The 7,437-nt window shown below is 45.8% G+C and overlaps 1 long non-coding RNA gene across 3 annotated transcripts in view; it reads right to left on the minus strand.

Moving 5' to 3' along the window:
* Positions 1 to 203: 203 nt before the first annotated feature.
* The window catches only part of LOC121036409 (uncharacterized), a 123,158-nt gene continuing 115,924 nt past the window's right edge, over positions 204 to 7,437 (minus strand). For 2 of the 3 annotated variants that reach the window (XR_005793334.1, XR_005793335.1), the window contains exon 4: positions 204 to 1,217. This is a non-coding gene — a long non-coding RNA (uncharacterized LOC121036409). The remainder of the gene's footprint in view (positions 1,218 to 7,437) is intronic. The other variant, XR_005793336.1, reaches the window with a different exon arrangement.

Below are 7,437 nucleotides of genomic sequence, written 5' to 3' on the forward strand. Positions count from 1 at the left end.
TATGAACCAATCTTTCTAGAAATCAGTCTGTGAAGCAACGGAGTAGGGGGCAGAGTTAAGACAGGATTTTCTTTTCTTTTTTTTTAAGTTTATTTTTATTTATTTTGAGAGAGACAGAGACAGCACAAGGTGGGGAGGGGCAGAGAGAGAAGGAGAGAGAGAATCCCAGGCAGGCTCTGTGCTGGCAGCACAGAGCTCAACACGGGGCTTGAACTCACAAACGGTGAGATCATGACCTGAGCTGAAACAAGGAGTCGGAAGCTTAACCGTCTGAGCCACCCCGGGGCCCCAAGACAGGATTTTCTTAAAGTGAGCAGGCTGTATACGTCTCACCCCACCCACCTCCACTAAAACCAGAAACCACGTGAGATTCAAGACCAGGTCTTACTTGCCTTTGTAAAAGAAGTGCTGACCTGCCCAGACCCTTTCTCTTGTGCATCAGAAAATCAATAAATGGCTGCTAAGTTAAATCCTTAGACTAGGTTTCTCCGGGCCTGTCATAAAGAACTGAGATAATCAAGACATGCATCACTTTGGTCTCTGTCTGAAAATTATGACCCAAAATACTTTGGGCAAGTATAGTTCATATTTATTAGAATGATCCAGGAAATTGTCTCAGTTCTGCATTTCTATGTACTCGTAAAGGCACATCAAAGAGGCCAACCGTCCTTTCTGCCCAGCTGCTAATCCACAGTAGCAGCACCAGCTAGGAATCTCTTAAATCCCTTGTGCCTGTCAGACTATGCAACTTTCCAGGTGGGGGAAACAGATTGTGAATATCTGGCTGAGTGGAAAACAAAATAAAACAATGTTTGCACCAAACCTGCAGAGAAAGTTGCTCAAGAGGGCTTCTGAGGTCGGTGGGAAACTTCAGCGTCCTTCAGCCTGACCTGACGTTTGCTGCTCCAAGCACTTGGCCCCCGAACTGCCTTTCTTCCTTTACGCAGCTAAGTGAAATCCTCTTACCCCGCCAGAGGAATAAACCAGCCACAAAACTAACCGATTGAAAGGCCACTCAAGCCTGCCTTAAGTGATCCAAAGCAGGCAAGCAAATGCACAGGTGCTTTCAAAGACAGGTCTTCTGCGAGCTGGAGATACCGTGGAGTCTGCTCAGCCAGGAAGGAGGAGGGACGCTGGTAGCTCCTGCACCTGCTATGACACGGACTGGAGGCCCCAGGATACACCTGGAGGGGACAGAGCCTTGAGGATGCTTTCTGCTGGTGAAAAAAGAGAGGGAAAAATGGTTTCATGAGAAAGCTTGGATTTTGAGGTTGGATTAGACCTGGGCTCAAATCCCAGATCTACCCTACTCAAGTTTTGTAGTGTTGGGCTCCATAGTATGGAGCTTTAGGATTGGACACATTTGGATTTAATTCCTAGATGGGGCGCCTGGGTGGCTCAGTCGGTTAAGGGGCCGACTTCGGCTCGGGTCATGATCTCGCGGTCCGTGAGTTCCAGCCCCGCGTCGGGCTCTGTGCTGACAGCTCAGAGCCTGGAGCCTGTTTCGGATGCTGTGTCTCCCTCTCTCTAACCCTCCGCCATTCATGCTCTGTCTCTCTCTGTCTCAAAAATAAATAAACGTTAAAAAAAAATTAAAAAAAATTCCTAGAGCTGTGAGTGGAATACAGATAATATTCTTCAAAATGCCTTCCTTATATATTCTCTTTGCAGCCATTCTGCCACTATGGCTCTAAGAAAGAAAAAAAAAAAAGATGAATGACGCCACAGGAAGGAGAACACACAGGGATGGTTGCAGTCAAACAGTGGGAGGGACAAGAAATCCTTTCACCATGGGGAGGAGGAGTGGGAAGTGAGGAGTAATGGGAAGGAGAGGGGCAAGTGGTTAGAGGGGAGGATCAGAAGCAGGGCAGATTCCAGAGGAGTAGTCTGTACCCCCTTCCTGCTGAAGAGACTCTGGGAGGAGATTGCCCTTCGAGGACCCTGCACTGACCTTGAGAGGCTCATGGGACAGAGAGAGGGCCTGAGGTGGGGCCTACCCCCTCAGCTTGTTGCTCCTCAGCCTGACTCAAAGCTCCTGAGGGCCCCCAATGGGGAATGTAGAAGGTCACCGAGAGCTGAGGCCAGCAGACTTGCCAAGGGCCTCTGTGGCAAGGGAGAAGTGACCCAAAGCAGGATGAGGAGGACTGCCCATGACACAGGGGACAGGCTGAGACCTGCTGAGCCAGCAGCCAGAAGGAGAGGGGAAGGGAGCATCACATCACACCCAACCGGGCCAGGAGAACAGACCACAGGCTTCTGCAACATGGACTTTAGCTGCACATGTGAACACAGTAGGGACTTTTCCACTCAGGGCAGTGAGAACCTAGAGAAGAGAGCAGATATCTGCCTTCCTGGGAGGCAGAGGAGAGGGGCAGAACTTAGAGAGGGAGAAATAGCCTGGTAGGAAAACTTTGAACCTGGAATTACTTGAATGTTTATTCAAAAGAAACTGAGAAAACTGAAAACAAAACAAAACAAAACAAAACAGAAAAACCCACCAGTTCTCTTATTCCCATCCTCCCTCAAAAGCAAAAAACCAAAAATGTCTGACAGCTGTGACTTGACTAGTTAGTGTGTGTGTGTGTGTGTGTGTGTGTGTGTGTGTGTGTTTTCCCTCAATCCTCAGTGGGATACGGGTCTGTAGGGGACAAAATTATCAGTTATGGGGGAAAAAAAGGATTGCACCAATTTCACCTATTTGAGGTACACTGTATACATTTACAACCACCTCCTAGATGAACTTTGTAATCTTGGGTTATCTACTTAACTTCTTTGAGCCTCAATTTCCTCATCTGCAAAATGGGGATAACACTACTTCATAAAGGTTGTTGTGTGTATTAAATGAAATGATGTGCACGAAAGCACTGGGGAAAGAACACAACACATAGTTGTGCCCGTTAATGGCCACATAATATTATTACTTAGCTTCCATAAGCTTCATTTTCTACCTCTGTAAACTGGGGATCGCAATATCCGCCTGACAGCATAGGTATACAAATAGTGTTAATTTTTGTTTCCCCTCTGTTCCCTTCTTAAAAATGTTTATTTATTTATTTTGAGAGAGAGAGAGAGAGAGAGAGAAAGAGAAAGAAAGAGAGCAAGCATGAGCAAGTAGACAAGAGGGGCAGAGGGGAGAGAGGATCTCAAGCAGGCTCCATGCTGAGAGTGGAGCCCGACTCGGGGCTTGATCCCATGACCCTGGGATCATGACCTGAGTCAAAATCAAGAGTCAACACTTAACCAACTGAGCCATCCACATGCCACTGTTCCCTTTTCTGAAGAGCTATAGTTTACCTTGTCTTCTACCTCAAATAAACACATCTTTATTCATTTAGTTAATTGAAAACGTTTTCTTGAGTTTTTGCTCTGTGTAGGTCAATCTCCTGAGGGTTCCCAAGATGATACATGTACAGTGTATATCTCCACAGCCTGCTGGTGGTGAGAGAGAGGACAATATTCTTACTTCTATCTAGTAGAAGGGAAAAATGAGGAGTGAGACACAAAAAGCACTGTGGTAACTCATAAGAGGCAATGTTGATATGCAGTTAGAAGTCAGGCAATGCTTCCTGTGTAACATGGCATTTGAACCAGACCTTGAAAAGTGAGAAATATTTAGGCATGCGGAGACTGGGGAGGGTGGTCTGGACAGAGAATTATGAAAACAAGGGTACAGTATAACGTAGGATGTGTCTTGAGGATAGAGAGGTGGTTCTGTGTGACCAGAGAGTCAGAGGCTAACAATAGGCTGGAAAGCTGGATATAGGCTTGATATGACCCATTATGCTACCTAGCTAAGAATCTCACCTCTTCGCTTTCTCATAATATTTTGTGAAAGGAAGGAGAAGAAGGAACTAAAATGTACTGAGCTCCAGATAGATTTGAGCATAGAGACCATTATTTGATGAATATTATCTCTAAACCTCACAGCCATGCTGGAAGGTAGATATATACAGAGGAGGAAACTGAAATTCAGAGAAGTAAAGTAACTTACACGAGGCCACACAGCTAGAAAGTAATCCACTGAGAGTCAAATCTGGGTTGGCCTGATCCAAAACTAGTGTGATAAGACAAGACCTTTAGGCCTTAACTGTTCTACTCATTTCCTTGTGAAAGCACAACTTCTTTCTAGCTCCTGTGTTGAAGGTAGTTCTGTTAACAATAAATTAGCAGGAAGGGTAGGCTGGAAGCAGTCTGAGAAATTGAGACCCAATGGGGACATGTTTTGGTTCCAGGATTCAGGGTCTTGGAAAAGCACCAGAAGAAGATGTACCTTCTCCTCCTTCAAAAGGCCCCATGGATGTTCTAGAAATCCTGAGTCCCCCAAGGAGAATAATGTCAGGGATTGAGATTCATCTTAAGAAGCTAATAGGAGCCTAAATGTAGGAAAACCCAAGATACTTCCATCTTCTGTACATTTATGTACCATTTAAGTCCTAGGGGATTACATTTTGAGGTTGATCTTAAGTCAAGATATATGATAGACCCACTTTATTTGTGATAGAATGTCCAGGAGAGAAGACTCAGAAAAGCCTATCTTTTTAGCTGGAAACAACACAGCGAGACCCAAGACGTTTTTTGTTTTGTACCACAAAGCTGGAGAATGAGTAAACCACATCCAACCTTGTGAGCCTTGGAAGTGAGTGAAGCTCAGAGAGGCATTTTGACTTACTCATGGTCATACAGAGGCAGAGTCAAGATAAGAGCCCAGGCTTTGTTATCATGCTGCTCAAAGAAGAATAAACTCACTTAACCAGAGGACTAAAAATAGTTTACACTCTGTGATTGGGTTTACACGAATCATAGAATTTTTTCAACTAGAAAAGATGGTAAATATCATCTAGTCCAATTAACTTATTTTACAAATGACAATGCTGAAACTCAGAATAGGAAATTGGCTTACCTAAAGTCACAACAATTTTGGCAGTGGAACCTGGTCTAAGTCACACATTCACTGCCTGTGGTTAGTACTCTTTCCACAAATATTTAATACTATGTTTCACTGATTATCATTCCTCCCACTCCAGTACCCCCCCCACTACCCCACCCCACATACCACATGTAGAGAGTCAAGAGCTAATCGGCTACTTCCTTACATTTATTTTTTTTTAAGTTTTTTAATTTATTTTGAGAGGGGGGCAGAGAGAAGGAGAGAGAAAGAATCCCAAGTAGGTTCCACGCTGTCAACACAGAACCCTACAACGGGCTTGATTTCACAAACCATGAGATCATGACCTGAGCAGAAATCAAGAGTCCGGAGCTTAACTGAGCCACCCAGGCGCCCCAGTTACTTCCTTACATTTAGACAGGCATACCTTTCCAATTTTATGAAGGAGATGAAAATATGTCCTACTTTCAAATCAACCAGTGAGAGCAATTCCTCAGACATCTGGCACTTTGCTGGTTTAAGAGTCCCTACATTTTCTGCACAAGTCTCGGAAAGTCAAAGCAGACAGTTGGCTTCCAAACTCCATCTTGTTTTTCATGAAGCTTCCCAAATGCTAAGCAGATTTCCCGCACCCTCAGTGATGAGAATCTCCTCTCTGGCCAAAATCCTGCCCCAATTTTCCCTCCCAGGGCAATATGCATGGATGGCCCCACAGTCATCTCCTGCCTGAGTAGCCAACAAGCCACCCAGACTGTTTTGCTCTCTGGAACAAAAGGCCTGGAGCCCACCTTTCTCTCAGCCTCCTTTTTCCAGGAGGAGGCCATGATGTACTCCCATTAACTCAGGCTGAGACTGTTTCCCCTCACTTCCTGCAACGAGGGATTTCATGGAGCCCAAGAGGAAGAAATCTGGACTCTGTTCCCCCTCAGATTAGTGCTGTTCTCCCTTCTGTTCTCAAAGATTCCCCTTTTCCTAGGTCTGACATGACTTTCTTCCTCATACCGGCACAGCAAGGATCCATTTGTGTTCCTGCCCTGCATTCCAGCAGAGTCCCTTGAGCACTGTGGCTGGAAATGATTTGTATAGGGCATTTGGCCAGCCTCACTTTTAATCACTCACTTACTCACAGACAAAGGGAGTCCCGCCCTGCTCACTTGGGGAATGGAAGGGACCTCCCTCGCTTTGACAGGGTCTCACTAAGTGGTGGCATAAATAGGGATTCTAGTCTCCAGGAAAGATGTTGCAAAGAGCCTCCTTTTCCGGGGGTTAATTATGAAATCAATATCTCCTGGAGCCCCTCCCCCTTCCCTGGACTGTCTGCAAAGCAGACTCTGTTCAGACAATATCCAAGTATCCATTCACCCACCGTGCTTCCTCTGCTTGGGGAGGACGCTGGGATGGAGTTGAATCTGGGGAAATGGGTAGGATTTGCTCAGGATGCTCAGGCTGGGAGGTGACATACGTCAAAGCCCGAGTGAATGAGTGATCTGCGGGTGGGGTAAGGAAGGGAGAGTCAGGGGCAGCTGGCGGGAACAGAGGCGCTTGTTGGGGGGGAGGGAGTGATGACTAGTCAGGGTCCCCACAGAAAACAGAGGGCACACCCAGAATGGGGTAATTTGAGGAGGGTTTATTTGCAAAGGAAAGGGGACAGGGGAACCTTAAAGAACAGTGTAGTAAGGAGCCAAGGCTTTATAAACCTCTGGGCGCAGAGACAGTGACCAGAACAGAAAGAGAGTCATGCAGAGCAACTGTCTTAGAAGGAACCAAGGTCTTCGGTCAAGGACACATCCAGCTTGAGGCAGCCTTGAAGGGAAGATCCAGAGGCAGATTTACAATGAAGCAGGTGACATTTTAGCTACAGGAACCCCACATTTGCACAGGCCCCTTCTCGGGCCTGAGGAAGAGCCCTAGCAATATATTCGTATGTCACATGCTTTTGTAAATTGGCAGGGGGGCGTTAAATTTTTCAAAAAAGCAGGATATTTTCTATCCCAGTTTCCCTCCACCACACACTTGGTATGTTGGGTGGCTTTGGAGTTGTCATGGGAATTTTTAGGATCTGGCTGGGGGGAGATGAGTTTGAGCTTGGTGGAGTATATCGTGGTCGCTCACAGTCACTTCTGTAGATATTTAATGCATTGCTAGCTATCCTCATGTAGGAATGGCTTCCAGGGATTCTCGTACCTCCAACTCATCTGAGGTCAGGACGTGAAGACAGTAAGATGTCACACTGTAATCTGAATGTGGGTCTTTGGTGCCCAACATGGGTAGCAAAGAGAACGGTGGTTTGTAATGTGAGGAACCAGACGCTGATCTGCGGCCCATCATTAGCCTCAAAATTTTAACTGAAGAATTCACTTCTCATTGTCAGAAATATAATGAGGCACACGCAACTATAAACACACCTTACTATTCTCTTTTCTTTTTTTTTTTTTTAATTTTTTTTCAACGTTTTTATTTATTTTGGGGACAGAGAGAGACAGAGCATGAACGGGGGAGGGGCAGAGAGAGAGGGAGACACAGAATCGGAAACAGGCTCCAGGCTCTCTCTG

This window comes from Herpailurus yagouaroundi, unplaced genomic scaffold (assembly GCF_014898765.1).
Source record: "Herpailurus yagouaroundi ecotype Mexico unplaced genomic scaffold, PumYag 162, whole genome shotgun sequence".
Taxonomy (NCBI): domain Eukaryota; kingdom Metazoa; phylum Chordata; class Mammalia; order Carnivora; family Felidae; genus Herpailurus; species Herpailurus yagouaroundi.